The following is a 5,566-nucleotide window of genomic DNA, read 5'->3' on the forward strand; positions in this document are numbered from 1 at the left end:
ACACCCCAACACACACAACTAGTGATACTTATAAAGAATGACAACTTAACACCCCCACCCACACATCCACACACACACAAATATACACACACAACTAAATCCACCCTTTAATATAGCTAAGAAATGGTCTATCTGGTACTGGTATCAACTTCACAATCCAACTAATGGGCCATGACACGGCTGCAATTGCTATACAAATCCCCCATTGCCCCCAATTCAGGTTCTCTGTATCTGCAAAATCCTTTAACACCTCCACCATCACTATCTGAAGAATAACTGTCACTCCAATGATCCCGATAAACAACCGATTCTTATGAAGACCTTCAAACACATTCTGCTTCTCCAGCTTCCTCGAGTTGAATTCATTGAACACTTGACAAAACACAAATGTGTTGAAGATAATAGTATTCTTTACTCGCTCGCCCACATCAAATATCGACTTACCTTTAAACTGAAACGTCAACAAAACCGTTATCTGGTATAAAGATTGTGCCAACAGGTTCCTCCACATAACATTTGTTATAAGCGGTGCAACCCGCCCGACTGGCGGGTGATCCATGAGTTCCTTAGTGGGTCGTTCTGTAGCAAGTGCTAGAGCACCTAACGTGTCCATAATTAAGTTAACCCACAATAACTGAACTGCGGTTAATGGGACATCACCAGCTGAAACAGCTGCAACAAAGTTGATTGCAAGAGCTGCAACATTTACTGTAAGTTGAAACTGAATGAACTTCTGGATATTGTTGTACACGCACCGGCCCCAACGTAACACGGTGGCAACCGAAGCGAAATCATCGTCTAAAATAACAATATCTGAGCTCTCTTTAGCCACCTCGGTCCCTTGTATCCCCATCGAAAGCCCAATATCGGCTTCTTTTAGAGCTGGTGCATCGTTTGTACCATCACCTGTGACTGCAACCACATGGCCTTTTTTCTTTAAACACTGAACCATTAGTAGCTTGTCAAATGGAGAGGATCTTGCCATTACTTTAATATTATCGACTTGTTCCATACGTTCTTCGTCTGTAAAGTTTCGAAATTGTTCTCCTTCGATTACTTCGTCTTTGTTGACTTGTTGACCCGGTTTAAGTATCCCGCACTCTGTAGCTATCGCTTTTGCTGTGAAAACATTGTCTCCTGTTATCATCTTGATATAGACCCCGGCCGACCTGCATGTGTCAATTGCCTCTTTCGCCCCTGGTCTACACGGGTCCTTGATCCCGATTATACTGAGTAAAGTCAACCCATTTTCGCTTAATGTACCGTCTTCCTTATGAGCAAGCGCGATGCATCTGAGGCTGCTTGCAGCCATTCCTTGTATTATATTCTCAAACTGTGTCTTCTCTTCTTGATTTATTGGCTTTTTGATCGCGTTTTTCTGATAATAATTTGAACACATTGCTAGCACCATTTCTGCTGCTCCTTTCCAGTGAGCATGCATGATGTTATCTTTTCGGTTCATAACTGAAACGCCACTGCGCTTCTTCTCCGAATTGAAGGTTTCCACATGAACAATGGTAGAATCTTGTTTCAGTTTCTCCATATCCATACCCAAATTTGTCACAGCCCATGAAAGTATAGCCTTTTCTGTAGGACTACCCGAATATTCGGTCCCCAAAATGGATTTGTAAACGCTTCCAGTCGTGTTTAACCCGACCCCTTGATGGTAAAGTTCAAGAACTTTCGGGTCAATCACATTAGAAGAATTGCCTTCAATGAGATCAAAACCAAGCCAAAACTTTGTAACTTTCATTTGATTCATTGTTAACGTCCCGGTTTTATCAGTGCATATAACCGTGGCAGACCCCATGGTTTCACAGGCGGATAACTTCCTAAACATGGCTTGATCCGCCATCATTCTCTTCATGGAGTAAGCAAGCGTGAGTGTGACCGCTAGCGGCAGGCCTTCTGGGATCGCCACCACAACAATCGTCACTGCAGCTGCGAAAATGCGCGTTACCGAGTTAAGTATCTCATTCGTACTCGTGCGTTTCCCGTTGTACTCGCGTATCCCGTCCTCGTCTTCTGTGTTCCCGGTGAAATAACGGATTAGCATAACTACAAGAACGAGAAAAGCAACCGCGAGACCAACTTTCCCAATCGAGGAAGTTAGTTTGTTAAGGCGGGCTTGTAACGGTGTTTGCTCATCGGAGTCACTGGTTATCGAGCTCATCATCTTCCCCCACGCGGTGTTCATCCCGACTGATACCACGAGCATCCGACCGTGCCCGTCAGCTACTTTTGAGCCCGAGAATAAAAACGGATGCCTGACGGCATCAATGTCTATATGATCACTCTCACCGGTCATGCTCGATTCATCAACTAGCAAAGAATGCCCGTCTATAAACAGCCCGTCTGCAGCAATCTGATCTCCTATGTTAAGAATTACAACATCGCCCACCACAACGTCGAATATGGAAATCTCTTGCCTCCTTCCTTCACGTATAACGTCTATTTTAATATTATTGCTTATTTTTGACAGACTGTCAAACTGTTTTTCCTGTCGGAAGTTACTAACGGCCGACACAATAATAACTAGTATAACTGCTACGAAGATACTCCCGCCTTCGTACCAGCCTTTCTTAGCTCCTTCCTCTTTAATACCAAAGCCTAAAGAAAGGACCGCGCATGCTAGCAATATAATTATGGTGGTGTCCTTAAAAGCCTCCACGATAAAATAAACGAGCCCTTTAAGGGGCGGTTTTTGGTACGTATTGGAACCGAATGCGACCTTTCTTTCTTCGATATCATGCATGCATGATAATTCCATTATCAAGAGTGGTGTGAAGAGATTTAGCTAAACCCCACCCTTAAATGTGTTAAGGAGACCAAGTTGGCGAGGTCAGTCGAGCCAATGCTCGAAAACCGTTGACTATGATCAACAGGATTGGCAACCGGTGGGATGACATTAAGAGCGGTGTATGACGGAGATGCTACTATCTCGGTAATCGGGCGTCGCTTTAGGTTCTTGGAAAGTTTGGAAATGGATAGCATTGTGTTTGAGAAGTAAGCTAGGCGCCATCTTTTTTGAGCTTTAGTGAGTGTTAATGTGCTTATGTTAGATACCAATGTTCCAATGTCACATTGTGAAGGTGCTTCAACACCCATGTTTTAAACTCTTCAAAAAAAGAGAGAAAAATATTCAGTGTAGATAGATTTAGAGGAAAGATTGTCATTCGAGTGGTTCCGGGATGCATCCTCTTATAGAAGTAAGATTTTGTCATTCTTGGATTACTAGGAAATTGCTAGGAACCTGCTTTAAGGAGACTTGTATTTATGATTTGGTATTGAAACTAAAATTGGTCTTCATCATCAGTTATTTCAAAATAAATAAATACGAGAGTGGATTGTGTTTAATACTTGGTCGTGAGATATACATCAACAATATGTGTGTTGTCTTTATTTAATCATATGGTTGAATCCAGACATGTATGTAATGGAGTTCTGTTTAAAATCAAACGGCCGCCTTCCCATTATGATGTCGGCCATAAGAAGACACCTTAAGAGTCGATCGACGACAAGTGTCTGTGCTGATAATAGAAAATGATAATTTAGCAATTTATGTAATACTTAATATTAAGGGAAATTCAACAAATGGTTCCTATGGTTTATTCGTTTTTTACAAGTTTACTCGTCAAATCTTAAAACTTGCAAATTTAGTTCAAAACTTTTTGAGAGGGTTGCACAATTAGTTTCTAACAGAAAAGTGATGCCACCTTTGGTGAACAGTATCACCTTCGAATAGAGTTGGCAATTATGACCTAAATCATTTTAAATGGGTTAATTTGGGTTGATTTGAAAATTATATGGGTTGGTTTGGGCCAGCTATTTGAACAAAAAGGGTTAAAATGAGTCATTTGAAATTCAACATTGTTATTTTCGGGTCAAAATGGGTCGATGTGGGTTAGTGCCCTAAGGAAATGTGGTAGGTTTAGGTCGGATAGGTTTCGGCACAGAACAGGGTTTGGATTGGAACGAGATTGATTCAGGTTTTGGCTTGGAACAGGTTTCGAGCCGACAAAAGTTTTCGCACCGGATGGTTCGGTTCAGTTTTGGTTTCATTTTCGTTGATTTTTCCGGTTTCGGCTCATTTCTCGATTTTTATTTTATTATTTTTTATTTTGGAAAACGAGGTTAATGGATAAAATATTTAGTTTTTTTACTTTTTTATTTTTGATTTATATTTTAAGTTATGATTTTATTTTTTTATTTTTTTATGGGTTTTTGATCTTAATTGGAAAACCTCTCAAAAAAATTTCAAAAAAAATAATAACTCAAAATATAAATCAAAAACAAAAAAAGTAAAAAAAACTAATATGTTTTCGCCATTATCCTCGATTAAAAAAAACTGAAACTCGTTCCGACCATAACCTGTTTTGACCCAAATCAAAACAAGTTTTTTAAATTGACTCATTCTGACCCTAACTCGTTTCAACCCATGACATGTTCGACCCAACCCAACCCATTTGCTACCCTTACCTTCGAGCAAAAGGAATTTGATTTTAAATGTAAATGACTAATATATCCTCACTTAACCTTACAAGCTTACTAGGATTAATGGCGGGACTAAACATGAAACCATCTCACAAATTTTTGGATCGAGTTTGTAGTTTTTAAAATATATGGACCAAACTTGTCAAATGATCAAATCATAGAAGCCATTTAGGCAATTTTCTCTTAATTAAAATACTTCTAAAAATGAGAAATATAACGTTTACAGAACCTCATGTAAATAGCATTTGTCAACGAGCTTTAGCCTTCAGGTCAATTGTCATCGGAGGGGAAAGTAAAGATTTAGAATGAAGACAAAAATGTTTCAAGTTCGAATTCGATCCTACTCAGGCTTTGCCATGGTGGGCCTTCAGCAAGGCCGGCTTTGAGAAAGAAAAAAAAATTTGGGTTTTTTTGAATTTGGGCCGAAGGCGAAATTTTTTGGGCCTTAAGTCAAAGGAGTATTTTGTTAGGTTTAAGCAATTTAATTTTGATATGAGCTTACTTGGTTATAATTTATATAAAAATAAAATTAAGGGAAAAATCCCCAAAATAACCCATCTATAAAATGAGATTCCAACTTTGTTCCCTAAACTTAATATTTCTAAAAATGGCCATCTCTGACTCATCTTTGACCATGTATTAGGAAATCTTACGCGTCTTTGATGACATGTTAGTATAATACGTCGTCAAAGACGCGTTGGATTTCCTAACACATGGTTAAAGACGCCAACACGTTGTCAAAGACTCGTTAAATTTCCAACGCGTTTGGAGGCCTAACTCATCTTTAACCATGTGTTAGGAAATCTAACGCGTCTTTGACGACGTGTTAGCGTCTTTAACCATGTGTTAGGAAATCCAACGCGTCTTTGACGACGTATTATGCTAACATGTCGTCAAAGACGCGTTAGATTTTCTAATAAATGGTCAAAGATGAGTTATAGAGGCCCATTTTTGGAAATATTAAGTTTATGGGACAAAGTTGGAATCTCATTTGTAGTAGGCTATTTTGGGGATTTTCCCTAAAATTAAACATGTCTTAAATGAGACTAGAACCCATAACCTTTTGTTATGA

At 39.3% G+C, this 5,566-nt stretch overlaps 1 pseudogene; it reads right to left on the minus strand.

The window, feature by feature from the left end:
* On the minus strand, window positions 1-3,123 carry LOC143565779 (calcium-transporting ATPase 12, plasma membrane-type pseudogene; annotated as a pseudogene).
* Window positions 3,124-5,566: the final 2,443 nt, after the last annotated feature.

The sequence above is a fragment of the Bidens hawaiensis genome, unplaced genomic scaffold (genome assembly GCF_021521415.1).
Source record: "Bidens hawaiensis isolate Kalapana, Puna unplaced genomic scaffold, B.hawaiensis_p1.1 tig00022524_1, whole genome shotgun sequence".
Classification (NCBI taxonomy): domain Eukaryota; kingdom Viridiplantae; phylum Streptophyta; class Magnoliopsida; order Asterales; family Asteraceae; genus Bidens; species Bidens hawaiensis.